The sequence below is a fragment of the Plectrocnemia conspersa genome, unplaced genomic scaffold (assembly GCF_051122295.1).
Source record: "Plectrocnemia conspersa isolate PC_06_02 unplaced genomic scaffold, ASM5112229v1 ptg000010l, whole genome shotgun sequence".
NCBI lineage: Eukaryota > Metazoa > Arthropoda > Insecta > Trichoptera > Polycentropodidae > Plectrocnemia > Plectrocnemia conspersa.
The window spans coordinates 19,925,175-19,942,022 of record NW_028277174.1 but is presented as its reverse complement, the minus strand read 5'-3'; the positions used below and the strand labels follow the sequence as shown (position 1 = coordinate 19,942,022).

Sequence of the window (16,848 nt, the reverse complement as noted above, 5' to 3'; positions counted from 1 at the left end):
ACTGTATTATATGTCTATATGAAAAGAATATCTTTCAAATGAAAAATCGTCAAAGATTAATTTAATTAATTAATCATATAGGATCCACAATGACTCAAAATAGACTAAGTGAATTGGCTGTGCTTTCGAACATGATTTATGTGATAAATTGTGTTTTTTAAAAACTTCACATGAAATTTTTCAGAGAAGAAAGTGAGATTAGAATTTTTCGATTAAAAATATTTTCGTACTTTTTTAAAATATTTTTTTATTAATAATAATAATTTAGATTTTTCTTATTTGTTTTTAATTTTTAAAAACTATTTTTTATACTATTTTATGTTTAAATTTTTTCATTACTTTTTTAATATATTGTCTAGACATAGAAGTTTATTTGTTATATTTGTAGACCGGCATTGTAGCAATTTTGTAGAGTATCCACTATTTTACAGATAGAAGCAGTTACAAATATATTGATAATGTATAATAGTATCGAGTAGAAGAGAATCAGAATATAGTATCTGATACTGTATAGATTCATACAAAACACTAGTCAAGAGACAAGGCACATGTGCGTCTGAAGTCTCGCGAGCCGTGCATGCGGACCTAGCAGCCGTCGAGAAGCACACCGCACTCTTATGAGCTCCTCCAACGTGCCTGGTGGGTATACGGCTTACACGAAAAACTGTGTATATACCATGATACATAACCAGATTAAATACACTCGACTTCACTATACATTGACGCTTACACTTCGCCTAGCATCTTGTTTGAGCATCATCATCAACAAGTAATGCTAACTTTAAGAATGACCTACCAACGTAACGGAAGATTTACTATCGAAGCGATTATGTGTATGACCTGTACGCTTCAATAGCTTGGTTTGTCTACTAAGAAATGATTTGATTGAAAAAATGGCGTTTTTTTGATACATACAACTATTAAAGAGTAGCACTAATTAAAGTGTTTCATAATACTTAAAATATTAAAATAAGCGCAACTAGTGTATTGCTGTAAAGAATTATTATTCAGTCCAGAGAAAGCAACCGTTCAGTTTAATCGCGTGTTAATGTTTCATCGATATTATGGTCTTAGATTATTAATTTATTGTAAATATTTCATAATGCTGAAAAACCGCGATTTATATATTATAAATGAAGGTCAAAGATTATAAAATATATTTTGTTTTGGATTCGCAAGGACCAAATAAGATAAACGTCACGCTGTTCAAAATATGCTTAAACGGCTTATGTATATTGTACATACAATTCCAGACCAGGAAGAGTCAGAATACGAATTATAAATGTTAAAGAAGAAGGGATGTTGCAAATGCGAGTCCCTTAGAAATCGCTGAAATATGTCTTTAGAATTGGCTGGTGAAATATTTCCGAGCGAAGGCCATTAATATCTCCACAAATGGCGAGCAGAAGGGCTAAGGAAGTGGGAATCGTAGATTTAAAAGATTTACATAAGCCGTGACTTTCAGAAATAAAATAAAATCTTTTGGTTCGACAAATTCAGATAAGTGAGATACGTTTAAAATAACTATTGTTTGTATAGAACAATATTGTTATGGTTTCAATATTTTTAGGTTTATATTAAAACTGTTTGATTGATGCAGAGACTTATGTGCTGGTCTGTCTTATGAGATTCATTACGCTCACTCTGTCAATATACCGAAGAATTGCTACTACGCTGCAGTGAATATCATCTATATTTCATTCGTATCTCGTTATGGTTCTTGGGCTAGTACGAGTAGTACGACTTCATTAGCCTCTCTCTCTAATCTGTTTGGTATATATTTTATTAAAATAGTATCTTTGTATACTAAAATACTCATTAAATTAGCTATCAGTATTGAGCGACGGACTCGAATATGAAAGAATGGAATCCAAATTCTTGCAAACCCTTTTATATATTCCCTTCGAGCAGCTTCTAAGAACGTATTAGACAAAAACGGCCATTTAGTCAAATTTTGACGTGCTATATTTACGGTGGTTTAACGCAAATAAATAAGAAAAAAATATTTAAAGAGCAAGACAGTGTCAATACATTGTCATACAAACAGTAATAAAAGTTTTAGCTATAGTGAAACAAGTGTGTCTAGTTTTTGGATATGCCGATTTATCTCTAAGATTTATTTATAAGGCGTCATGGTTTAAATGACGCTTTCTAACGGAGCAGTGTATAAGATCTACAGAACTCATTAACATTCAATGTTGAAATTGACTCGAATGGATTCCTTACAAATACAGTCGAATAATATTCTATTCGATTCCAACAAGATAACGCTTCTTGCCAAACTTTTGTTAGAAACCAGGAGTTGGATAGTTTCTAATGTAGAGTTTATGGTATATTTAAAAAAGGTTGTTTATCATTCATATAAATATCAAGTAGATAAAGTGGAAAAAATTGTTTCTGTTAAAGTCATGGGGAATCGGAAAAAACGATTCAAACATGTAAGTTTAAAGTAATGGCATATATATATTTATTAAAACGTCGCTTTACCAATAATAACGTATCAAAAGTTAAAACAAATCGAACATTTTATTTTTTAGATATTAAGAAACGAAGAAGCTAATAAAACTCTCATGAAGTTAATCGTATTAAACTCATATATATTTTTGGGTAATGACGTAATTAAAGCTACTGAATATTATACATATGCTTTAAATAAATCATTGATATTTTCTCGAAATATTATTATTTATACCTACTATTTTGGTTAAGGATGTATATGTGAAAACAACAAGTAGTTGGCTCTGAAAAGTGAAGAAGTCCGTGCTTGTAAGATTGTAGTCGAAACATTATCAAGCACCATCCGTACGTAACCACGTGGAAAGTCATTCCTTTGCTCACTTTCTCGGTTTTAAGAGTTTTTCCGAGGATTTCCTAGCGAAATTCTCGCCCGCCTCGAGGGAGCTGTCACGCACGGTCTACTGCTTCCAGCAAACTCGATGCTATTGCTTTGCGAAAAGAAAATTAGCACGGAAAGGAATTAAAAAAATAAAATTAGGAAAAACTCCAGAAATGTGGTATGCTTAAATTTTAAAACACAAGAGCTGCAACGAATGGCTAATAACATATTTTCATTATGAAAAGCAATTAAATATTTAATTATAAAAGCGTTCGTTATTTATCGCCTCAAATCACGATATACACCTATTACGATTACTATTTATAATTTTCAATAAATGTACGTATAAATAGTAAGCGTATATTGCACGCACGCTAGAAGCATACGCTTTGATTATTCATTCAAGTTTTATAATGATTGTTTAAAGGGCAATTTATATGTTTTTATCGATAATGAAAATCAAAATAATTATGCAGGGTTACTTAAGATGATTACATTTATGATCAACTAACTTTAGTATTTCATCCGCGTTTTGTGCCTACTTATAAAATTTGACTAGGAAGCATGGTTTCTTAATCGTTTTTGATCTATGGACAACTTTGCTAGTAAGACAATAAATAGGATAGAAAGTTACCAAATAAATATAGCAATAAAACTAGACATCTGATTTAAAAAACTATATGTAAAATAAAAAGATTGCCTATTCCTAAAGAGGAATGATGGCGCAGAACAAAAATTGATTAAAAACTATGACGTATACATACATATTTTGCCACATTGGAATTAAAAATAACCCAATTTTAGATATTTTAGCTATCGATTATTCCAGGTATGCAATCACATATTCATAATAAATGTAAAATGTCGTTTATTAGATAACATCCAAGAAACAATACATTTATAAGCTGATATATATATAGCGTTCCCACTGCGACAACGCCGATTTAATCGACATTAACTTTCAATCCTCATACATACTAAGGATATATTACACGTTTAAAACGTACCCGGATTATTTGCAATTTGTCAAATCTAACGAATATGTGCATTAAATCAGAAGCAATGATAATTTTTATATATTGTAAAAGGAAAAACTCACTTTTTGGCCTCAGAGCCCGTCGACGAGAATTCAAAATTTGAAGGCTTCATTACGAAGATTGTTTATCTATTTTAATCAATGTATTCTTATAATCCTTACACACATTATGTATATATTTCATTTTCATAGTTATAACATACCCAGTTAATTTGCAATCCGAATATTTATATTCAGTAAAATCGAACAACGCACATGATAAAATAATGAAAATTATCGTTGCGTAGCAAAATTATTTACAACTGTTGTCACGTTACTGTCGGCCATCTTGTTTTATATTTGAATGCTTATTTTTCATTGGTTGAAACAACAGAATGCATTAACGGCTGCTATTGTATTATTTAAAATAAATTTGATAAAATTATTTATTTTAAACGTATTATTAATTTTGTTGAATTAATTCAATCGCAGCTGTTTTTGAAGGTAATTAATGATTTATTATTATAATTAATATAAAATAAATATTTTTAATTAAATATTATTTGACAGGCAGTTAATTAGTTTTTTGCACTAATCGGTTAAATAAATTAATATGATAAAAACAAGGAATAAATTCGAATATTTCATTCATATTTTATTCAATATTCGAATAGTTGAAAACCCTTCACTCGATTAAGACTATGTAGCAGTGCGAGCCATGAATCTATTTAAAACAATGCAATGTGACGTTTTCGTCATAGCTTGAGAAGGAGGCAATGTTATTGTATAAGTGCATAATTAAAGTTTCACTAAAAATAAAAAAAATCATTGCGCTCTCAATGTTCCGACAGCAGTGTTTCCTATATAATAAATAATTTAGTTTAATTATTTTACAGTTAACTTAAATAATAAAAAAATTACGTGTATTTGGAATTAATCATTTTTATATGAATTAACTTTAGATTTCATTATTTTTTACGATAAAATTTGCTATGATATATTGGTGTTTTGAAATACAATTTGGAATGCAAAAAACGAATTAGCTCGATAGTATAGATTAGTAAATTAATATTACATTTTTTTAATGTAAAAAAACAATATAATTCTAGCAAACAAGTAAAAATTTAATAATAAAAATATACTTATACTACGAATATTTCTCATTTTCAATTACCTTTCATCAAAAACGTGTATTACGTACAGCTATGACGTCGTTACTCAATACGAAACCTTATAGTGAATTATTTAGCTAGGGTTGAATTCCTTTTCGTTAAAATTTGAACTGAAATGAGTTTATTTTTTTCAAGAAACCTTTAAACACTTACGATAATTAATAATCCATACAAATGTTAAAGTGTTTACAAATATTTATAAGATACAAATGTATAGACATATTTAGGCCACACACCCACACACTATGGGTGTATGTTTGTACATAATTGAAAATTGTGAATAATTCACGGCATACACATACATACTGAGAGGCTTTCGCTGTCCCAAGGTGAACTTATAAATTTAATAATCAATGGCAAATAATCATCGGTACCCAACCATTTCAGTCTCGTCCGCAATTCTGCATGACACGCGAACGTATCGTGTCACGAAATTTAACCTACACTTCAGTCATTCATAGTTCCGATACTTTGATGTGTTTTCAATCGCTATTTGAAACTATTCGAAAAGTCAACAGTAACAGTAAAAGTAATTTTAACGAGATAAGAAAAAGCCAAGGATTAACTTATTATTTTTATGGCATAGCTGAACTGAATTGCGGCAAGTTATTACTCGAATCCGCTGACTCAAAAACTTTTTCATGCTGGACATCTCGAGATTAAAAGTTGCAAAAAAATATGAAGATAAATTTTTGAGCATAACATTTTGTTCGTCGAAATTTGCAATTAACGCGGTGAACTTTTCGTTACGAAATTCCGATAATTAAAAGCACTGAAAACTTTACGGTTCCATTTTACATGGTGCATTCTCAAATTAATGTGACCGATTTGTGGTGTACGAATGTGGTTATTGGAGCATGGCCAATGAGCAAAATTGATGCCAGTGTCGTTTTTAACGATATACATTATTTTTATGTTAGATTTTATTTATGAGTAAGCTTTGTAAATCCATTGCGGTCGCTAAATGCAGCAGATTTTATTTTTGTGGAAATGAAATCATTTTTATTTTTCATCGAGTCTCTGTGATTAATAAAATATGTCTCACTATTTATTTACTAGTTGTTGATTTTCCCCCTCCCCTTGGTTACGCATTGGGCTAACGCTTATAATGTTGCAACAAAATATTAACAAATAATTAAATACATTTGTTTAAAATGCACCATATTTTTTTCTATTACTAAATGTTTAATATCCATATTTGACATTATTCTTTACATTCGTTACCGTAACATTTCCAGTCTGGTGTAACAATATGTAATTCGCATTTTCCACACACATATACACACATTACGCAACGCTGATAAAAGGCTTCACGTAACTACACGAGCGACATCGCCGAGTCGAGCTATCGTGTTCGAAATCGACAAGTAATATACGACTGTTGAATACCCTGTCGCTGAGATTTATTGACGGGAAAAAACTCGTCGAAAAATAATATTCGACGAATATTTTCGATATAAAGGATTTATTGAGTTTTAACCGCGGTTTAATGCTTTATTTTACACAGCATCCGGCGAAGCTTTGAAGAAAGTGAATTATTTCGCAGCGATACATCGCTGTCCGGAGGCGGTTGGGGTTTGGGGGTAATCCTGAGTTTCCGAGCCGTCGTTTGCCGGAACCTTAGGGTCGTAACTTCCGGAAGCAAACGTATCGCAATCGTTATGACCGGCCGGTGCACTATGGCCGACTTCAGCTTACGTAACTCGAAAGCACGAAGCACATAACCTTACAGCTTTAGTTGCATCAAGATTACGTTGAAAACATTGAGCGACAATTTTTTATGATAAAAAACGATAATTGGAGTGTAATGTAGATGTATTACTCAAAGATATCAGTACATTAAACCATTGATACTTGTGATTTGAAACGAATTTGACGCTAAATAGTTGTGATGTGGATCAAATAACTAATGCATATGTAAATTAAATGTAGGGAAATAGGTAAGACTAGAAATAAACAGGTATACGATCCGTCAAGGCATATTTTCACGCCAACGCCAACGAGTGCAGACCGTACGTGACAATAGACGGATTAAACCAAAAGCATCAAAAATGAACTTAGAGACTTATACAATATTTTTATAGTAACACTGAAGTTATTGAGAAACAGAGACGTCATATGAGGGGTGAATTTTCTTAAGTTTAATGATTAATTAACATAATTATTATTAAAAAATAATATATTTTTAATTAAATATTATTTTACATGATATTAATTATTTTTTTGCACTAATTGGTTAAATAAAACCAAAAATAAAATTACGAATATATTCGAATAATTAATAAACCTATATATAGCACTAGACTTTTTTCATTTTTTTGAAGAATAAATTCAAGCTGAGGATTTTTATCACTAGAAAAACACTGTAGTATGTCTTATCATGTGATATTAATAATCTTTTTTATACTATTGGATAACCAGCCTTCAAATATATTACTTATTATAAATTGATTACTCTAGTGTGAATAAACTTGCCGTTACTAATAAATACGATTATAGTACATATGAATTATTACATTAAATAGATAAATGTTTTGTGGATTTATCTCTTTGTTAAAATAAGTCTGTATGACACAAAATCGATTAGCTTAAATAATATTGTGCAATTGTTTGAAACAAACTCTATTATGATAATAATGGATTTTTATACTTAGACTGAATAAAATCGTGATAAGCCTTAAATTATATGAGATTTGTGTAATAAAGAGTAATATAATGAATAAATGATGAAATAGAGCAATACATTCATGAAGCAATGGTTCATGATATACAATAAATTGTTATGGTTAGTAGTTTGAGTGGAGAGAGAGAATTGCGAATATCAAATGAGAAACACAATTCATTCTGAGCGTATTATTTTTAATATCCAATATACGATATTTTTTTATATATACATTAGGGTAAATCAACTCTTCATTATGCAAGAGTTATAATAATGTCTGTGAGAATTGCAAATAGAGTCGAAGGGGTTCATTTTTTTTTAAAGGGTACATTTTTTTATCATCAAGCGCTTTCGCACCTTTCGTATTCAAATTTCACCCGATTTCCAAGTCGTCTAAGATGCAATTTCAAAGTGAAACTTCAAATTGAAAAGTGCAACTACTGCATATTTCATTTTACATTTTTACCAATTCAAGTGGCTTTTCTCTGTATACAACTGAATATTTAAGGTTTTTAAAGTACATAAAACAATCTTATTTCATTGATTATTATTATTCAATCATAGAAGTGTGCTAAACGAAAAACAATCGGAACTATCCACATTTACCCAGAGGCAATGAATAAAGAATTTATATGAACAAAATATGACTATATATTCTGATAATGCTTTTGAGACATTTTTATGGCTGCCAATATTTTAATACGTAAAATAATAAGATATATAGTAGTCGTCAATTTATTCTTATAACACTAATTTATTATTTAGATAATATATAGTTATTATTGTTATTTCTTGATCATTTATATGATTTTTTTGTTATTAAACCCCTAAAAAATAAAAATATATGACGTGTTTACGCGGTTCACCCTAAATTATTATACTATCCACCCAACACTTGTGGCACTCTTTATCTCATATAACCTTGAGCGATCAGTGAGAAAATAGGATTTTATGGCATGTCATATCGTACGCTCCACCACCATGCTCGTATAGGGCGTGTCTTTTGGTGTTTGCGTGGAAATAGAACTGTGGATACTCTCTACTATGGTATATGGTGGTGAAATGCGCGCCAAGATGGTAATAATTCTACATACTTTATCTCTTCCACAAAATTGGTCCGCGGGAGACGGTAAATATCTCCGTCTCTCTTATATCATCAACGAAACAAGGATTCACTTCATCTGCGGGTGATATCGAGCACATAAAAACTTTTCTGAAGACCTATAAAAAGAGCGTTTGTGCCCCCACTATGCCACAATGAACCCCCTCGGAAAATTTCTAAAGTCGAGTCACGCTCGCCAGACTGCATTAAAGAACCGGACTTGCCGGAAAATTATAACCAAATTTAAAAAGATCTTATATTTAATACGTTAAATGATCTGATTTATGAAGCTCATCTCCGATCTGAAATATAATTTACCAGCCATTATATCTTAAACTGTACTAGTCGATTTTCTTAAAATGTAGACTTTCACAAATTTATTAAACAAACAATTTTTCCTTTTTATGATCATTACTTTTGCAGCACTAATTAAAAACAGTGATTATATCTTTAAATATACTTTAAGAAATGAAACTTTCTTGAATGTGTTATTCATTGAAAATGGTTAACGAGCGGTTTATAAATTGCCGTCGTTAACTGCATGTGACGTGCAATGTGACATTTACTTTATGAGATCCATTTTTAAATTTTGACATCAATGCTAAAAAGGAAAATATTATATACAGTTATAAACATAAATACATTTATATTTATATATCCACATGCTATGGCATTAAATAGCTCAACTTGAAGGTTAAAATAATTAAATAATACATAATAATATTATTATTTTACATCTTGTTCAAGCACATATACGTTTATTGGATGGAAACTGATCAAGAGAGAAGCATTCATATCATAATGAACAACCGTTTTAAAAAATATATTGTGTTCTATTTAATTTCCAAATATTATAAATCTCATTACATACCACTTTTTAGTATTAAGATTAACACAAATCAGAAAGTTTTTTATAGGGTATTTCAAGCATCAGCCACTGATTGTTACTATTAGTCTATTGTGCCGTTAGGTTTAAAATTAAAACAGTATGTAAGTCGTTCATAATTCGAAAGTGATTATTCTTTTTCAGGAATCATAAAAATTTACTGTGCAATGATTTCATTTGTAGTGTTGTTATTATTAAAAAACAACGAAAATAATTTGCTTGAGTTGCGAAAAGTTATAAAATCCAGTAAACCCTCTTTTATATTACGCTCTTTTATAAAAACAATGGTATATGAGTGTGCCACCTGTTAACAATGAACTAGCGATATGACGCTAAAATTTCATTTCCAGCGCAATTCATGTTTTAAAAATTCCAACAGAAACCGTTCTTCTAATTGTTGCTTGTTTCACGCAAATATTAAACTAATTAAAAAATAAGCTAGATGAAAGAGTTGTTGATCTCCTCCTATTTTTCTGACAAAGTTGTAGTGCCGCTACAGTAAAATACCTTTTTACCTCCTACTTAAAGTTAAGCTATAAATCGCTTAAATTAGAGTTCAAGTCTAATCGACACAATACGACTGTAGCTTTTCCATTTTAATCATAAAATTCGATTCAGCCACTTGTAACCTCTGAATCGCCAGGAGCTAACTAGAGTTTTAATCTTTACTTAAAAATCAACAAAAAAATAATAAATGCGTATCATAAAAATCAAAACTGGAAACTATATTTATCAAACAATATTTTTTGTCAAAAACTATGTTTATAATTATATTTATTAATTATTGAAGAGACTAATGTTGAAAATTAAAAATGATTTATTTTGCAATTAAATTCAAGTCATTGACTTTTTTTGCATCTAATATTTTACTAATTACATTTTTATAATTATTAAAAAAACTCAAATAGAGCAGTAACATAATAAAAACATATAAAATATATTTTGACGCTTCGATTTATTATATCTCCCGCGATTTTTTTAAAATATGTTTAAAAAATGTATATTATCTATATTATAAAACAGAAAATATATGTGTCTGTCTATCGTAAGAACTCCTCGCAAGTGGTAAACAGTAGCGACCTGACATTTGCACATGTCATTCTGAGCTCTATATTTTTAGGTAAACCGTGCTATTTTCAATTTTTAAGTTGAGCTGAACAGCGACGTGCTGACGACCGATTACGTGCTACTGCAATACGCTACTGCAAGACAAGAGACTAAATATATTGTATATAGCCAAGTATTGAAATAAATTTGTAATAACAATAAATAAAATTAATTATAATGAATCCATCCCGGGTGAAGTCGGGTTATAAAAAAAGTAATATGTTCAAAATATAAATTCACTACCTGCTCAAGAAATATTATGTTATGGCAAAGAAATATTATAATTTATATTATTAAAGATTTTATTGCTGCGTTACCACAAAAATGATCTCATATTTTTACTTTGATACCAATCTTATTTTATGACATATTGGATCAATGAATCTTGTCGACTTTTTTTTAATCATGTCATAAAATTCGTTGAAATATTTTTTTATTATTATTATAAAATTATAGTTTTTTTGCATTAAAATTAAATGCTACTGGGCTGAGACATTAAGATCTCTGACACATTCGTAAATCACTCCCGAATTTCAGTACAGTGCCAAATTTTCTATATATTATTACCTAATTTTTTTATTTGGGCGAAGATGAAATTAAGTGAAATAAAGCTGGCTACAATATTGAAAAAATGTTTGACCGTCACTGTGCTTTTCTGAAAGCCAATATATAAAAAAAGCCGAACTTTAATCCTTGACTTCTTCAATACAACTAATAAGCAAGATAAAAAAATTGATCTGCTTATATAACTAGCAATTTAAGCAAAATATGCCAACACCATTTTGGATCATAAAACAAAAAGTGTATTAAAAAATTGTATTGCGTAAAAAATACTTAAGCTAAACTGTCAACAGTGTTTCATTAACAATGTATTAATCCGTAATAAAAACATTTTTTTAAATGTCAGAGTTTATACCGGATTAAAAAGTCATTAACAGGGGAGCTGAATAATAAATAATGTAAATAATGGTCCTGATTATTCACGTGTGATGATTTAATTAATTTAATAATTTGAGATACGATTTTTACATATTTATATTTTCAGTTGTTAAATAAATATATGAAACTATTTTTTTGTTATAAATTTCTTGACAGTGTATATTAAGAAATAGGTAATTGATATTTTAATAATAACTACTATTACGTGTACTCACACGCTTCGTTGAACGGACAGTTGTAAATAACCGTCTGAAAATAACCGCGTGCGCGTGATTACGTCCGCGTCGACAAAAGTCACCTAACTGTACTAAAAAAAACGAATTTTAAATGGTGATAAATAACGAAAAACGTGCGCACGAATTCTGGCGTTATTATAATAACAACAGAGTATTTATATATCTGTAATTGACCAAGTTCAGGGATGAAAATTTAAAGATAGTCATATTACTTAAGAGCAAAATTTCAAGTCATGAGAAAAAAATAAATTCACTGTGCATGAGTTATTATCGTATATTTTTCTAAATACAATGAGCTAGAGAAACATCGCGTGTCTTAAAATAAAAATCAGATAAGTTTCTTATTATGTAATTAGTAATATTATCACAGATCTCTACGAAAAAAGGAAAATTTGTTTGAGTATGAATATAAACTAGATTGAAATCATTTAATACAACAACAGCAACAAAAAATTGAAACATACATCTATGTATGTACTAAAATTTTGAGTCTTACAACAGTAACTAGGAAATAATTTTTAATGTCTAATTAAAATATTTCGTATGAATATGCTTTCAGATAATATGTCGCAATGATAGCTGATTTTTATATTTATTTAAGGTTAACTCGTACCTATTATTATTTTATCAATAAATTATATTACGATGTTAAAAAATTATATAAATGCCATTTTTGTCACGAGGCTCGGAATCATATGTTTTTGTATGAAAAGAGAAAGACTTTCTTTAAATAATTGATTATTGGCAACCCTATCCGATACTCGAAATAAACGTAGGTCCGGAGCAAAGTTCGCAAATACCTTGGCAAATTTCCTTGTACTTGCTGCAACAAAGGAGCTATTAATACCAACTTTCTCGAATGCATTCAATCCCATTCTCACAATAATAATCTTTTCTTCACAGAATTGCCTATATTAACAAGAAGGTATTATTCTCACTTTGGGGATAATTCTGGAATGATGGTTAGGGGCGTGTCTACCCCGGGATCAAAGGAGATGCGAATTCCGCCATTTCGGCAAAGCGACCAATTATTGCATAATTTAGTGCGAATTTGTTTGAAATTCATAAAAGCCAGTAGGCTCTATGTAACGTTGCGGGACGTAAGCGTATACGTGCAACGTTTAGGTGGAATTAAGCCCTACGATATTATACTACGTCGTGTGTTGTTATTATTATTACCGTTGTCGTTGCTGTAGCTGTTGTATAAAAACATGTACATATATATATATATATATATATATATAATAATCTTATTTGATTCTGGAGATATTAATGTGCGTGTCTCGTACTTAACATATGAAGGGAGGTTCAAAATTAAGTTACTTTACGTGTGATATAATATAGCAGAAGACACAATAATATAAATTTGTCATAAAGATTAAAGTTATTTATTAAATAGTTTCAATTTATGTCATTAATATTATTGAAATTACAAATATAATACATTGATTTTATATTTAAGATACGTAATCAATATAACAAACCATGTCAAAGTCTAAAAAAAAAAACAGCAACCGGCCGTCCCACATTAAGAGGCCTAAAACGAATTTTTATATAGAGGGTTTCATAAATATAAAAATACAAAAATGCAGGCAATGAACTATCACATCCTCAGAGATTTTCTCTGGCACTTATAATGACATTCACACATGTCTTGAACTCAAAAGAGTTCAAGATATTAAAACTTTCTTACTTGGGCTCGTATTGTAACCAAGAGGAGGCCGACTCAACTTCAGACCATTTAACATTGTTGCTTTTCTCTTTGCATCCCATGGTCCAGCTCGACGTCTGGAATTCAGAGTTTAGCCCGCTTCAGAAGCGCATGGAAACTCCCACGAAAAATTAACATATGCAAAGTATACGTGACGATCTCAACTGTTGCACAAAAAATATATAACAAAATACTGACACACCCCTGATACAAAGCTCAGTACAAAATCTTAGAATCGAGTTTATTATAACGATTGTTTTAGTGTATCATAAATTTAATAAATACATGCATATTAGTAACTTTCAATATATTATATGTTACGTTTTATTGACTTTAATATATTTTAAAAATGAATTTAATATTAAATAGATTTGATATGTTTACCTTATTTTAAAACGAAGGTAAATCTAAATAGTATGCGTGTAATAAGTATCGTTAACAATGTATTTTCTAATCAAACTTCTGTCAAAGCCATAAATAAAACAGATAATAAAATTGCTCATAAAACCTTGTTTACATTTTAACTAAAATTCTTACAATTGTAACTACGGACACATGTGCGAGTGTGTGTGTATTCCAATAAAGTTTACGTGAAATTACTTCCCATAAAAAGAATTTATTTGAGACAAGACAACTTGCTGCGTAAAGTCGAATTTGGGAATGTTAAAACATTCATTGGGCACACGAGGCCTTTTAGCGCCCTAGTACCTGAAAAACGAAACAGAAAACGATCTCATCTCAAACGTATTAAATTCCGGTAGGCCATATAGTTGCGATTCGTATGCAAAAAACAGCCCTAAAGCTTAAACGAGATCGTGACCGATATACGTCGGCCTTAAATCGTGCGTGCGCTTGCTTGTAAAAAAATCAACCCCAGATGGACTCTGCATATGACTTTGTAATTCGACTCGATCCAAAAACGATCCCTAGTCGTTTGAGAAGAAAATATGAGTATTTTTTGTGCTTGCAATCTAATCGAATATGTATACGTATAAAAGAGAAACGGCGGCATGTGAATTTTAGAGTGAGATAAATGTAATATATATCATATTATTGTCGAATGTGTGTAATGAGATTTATTACAGACTTACAAAGTAGTAGGTTTGTCACAAAACATTATACCGCAAAAGCGGCTTATAAAGTCGCGTGTCGTTAAACGATTTAAAATATGAGATTATCAACATTTGATATTTATAAATACGTAAACATATAATATATTCAAACGTTCTTTCTTGAATGTAGCAAATCGCATGTATTTTTTTAGTTAAAATATTTTAATAAAAATTGTAAATATGGGTTACTCGGACGCTATATATCTAGGTCTAGGGCAAGTAATCAATTAGTATTTAATTTTAAGGTTTCAACTAAAAAAATGCTTATGTCTCTTAGGTTTTCGTTGCAGAAAAAGGTTGCTGCGTGTTTTAAAAATAAACAGATATGCATCAAATTTTGCTGATTTTAGAGTACCTACAAATATTTTTATTACTTAGTTTTTGATTATTAATTTGTAATGAATTTTCTTTGAAGTAACGTATGATCAGATAACTAATATTCCATCATAATAACTTTTATTGCTGGACTTAAATAGAGGCGGAAATAATGTAATCGTAATTGTTTTGAAATAAATAAATAAGCAATGAAAATGTTTTGAAATTGCAATCTACATTTTCAGGCTGAATTTATATGCTGCGAAATGTAGATGAGGATTATTTATCTTCAAAGGGTTTGGCGCAGCTAATGAACTACATTTTGATGTTGTCGCACAGGAAAATTATATTTTGCAATTAACAAATACATACATTTTCAATAAATCATTGTTCTTGAAATATTAGGTATTTTAATAAAAAATACAATTATCTCACATTTTCACGAGAAAGAGTTGAACAAATGCATTAAAATATTGCGTACTTGACAGTTTTTCTAAATTTAATTGCTTTTAAATAAAAAAGTAGATGTACTATAGGTTAACTACGGGTAATTTGCAACTAGATTATTTATGTTTCTCCAATAGTAAATTTTCGTAACGTCATTATATTTATAATATAGAGAGTAAAAGAACAAACTTTAAATTAATGAAAATATGTTTTTATGAAGATATATATTTTTTATATAAGTGAAACCAATAATTCATCTGAATTCAGCGTGTAATTTTACTTCATAATTGAGTCATCTTGTATTGAACAGTGTTATTAATAGAAATGCCAATAATTCTATTGAATCAATATCGATATTCCAGTACTGAAAAACTGTTATTCGGTATACTAATATTAAATTCCATAGACAAGCATTTCATTGACATAAAAAGTGTTTCCCATTGACAAAAATAAATGAAATTTTTCCCTCAGCAGTTTATTATAGTAACTGAAGGTTATATTATATATTTTATTTATTTATTTATTTTATTAATTTATTTAGCTTAATAGCTAATCTTTACATCTAACAAATTTAGTAAACATATATAAACATATATAAAAAATACATAACAGAAAGAAAAAATAAAAATATACAATAATAAAGTCTTAATATTATAATTTATTTCTATATGTACGAAGGTGTTTTTTTATGAAACCCGTTATATTTTTGCTGTTTCGGATTTCTCTTGGAAGACTATTATATAAATCAAAACCTCCGTACATAATTCCCCTAGCCGTACTCGTTTTCTTATACTTAATTATCTTGAAATTTTTTCTATTTCTAGTATTATATTTATGTACATCTTTATTTCTTATTAAATACTTATTAAAATATTCTGGTAACATATTATTTTCTAACTTATATATAAATACTAAAACATTCATACTCAATATTTCTTGAACATTCAACCATTCTAATCTATCAATCATACTTTTATAATTAGTTAATCTATTTTTATTTAAGATTACTCTCATTGCCCTATTTTGTAATTTTTGCAACATTTGTTTATCTAATTTATTTAACATATTTAATAGTGTTGCACAATAATTAAAATGGGGCAATATTATACTATTGTAAATTATTTTTTTTGTATTTATACTTAATATATTTCTTAATCTAGATAATAAACCTATTTTTCTACTAATTTTTTTAAATATGTAATTACAATGTTCTTTAAAATTTAATTTTGTATCAACAATTACTCCTAAATATTTTATATTATCCACTATTTCTATACTAGAGTTATTTATTACTATTTTGGTACTATT

At 29.1% G+C, this 16,848-nt stretch overlaps 2 protein-coding genes across 7 annotated transcripts in view; one reads left to right on the top strand and one right to left on the bottom strand.

The window, feature by feature from the left end:
- The window catches only part of LOC148230891 (uncharacterized), a 155,579-nt gene that overhangs the window by 26,563 nt on the left and 112,168 nt on the right, over nt 1-16,848 (bottom strand). Inside the window, exon 1 of one of the 6 annotated variants that reach the window (XM_088193831.1) lies at nt 11,935-12,065. The exons of the other annotated variants lie outside the window; for them this stretch is intronic. The gene's annotated coding sequence lies outside the window, so the exon portion shown is untranslated. Of the gene's footprint in view, nt 1-11,934; nt 12,066-16,848 lie in introns of those variants that run through there. 6 annotated transcript variants of the gene reach the window in all.
- The window catches only part of LOC148230892 (uncharacterized), a 54,275-nt gene that overhangs the window by 35,134 nt on the left and 2,293 nt on the right, over nt 1-16,848 (top strand). The gene's annotated exons all lie outside the window — the stretch shown is intronic.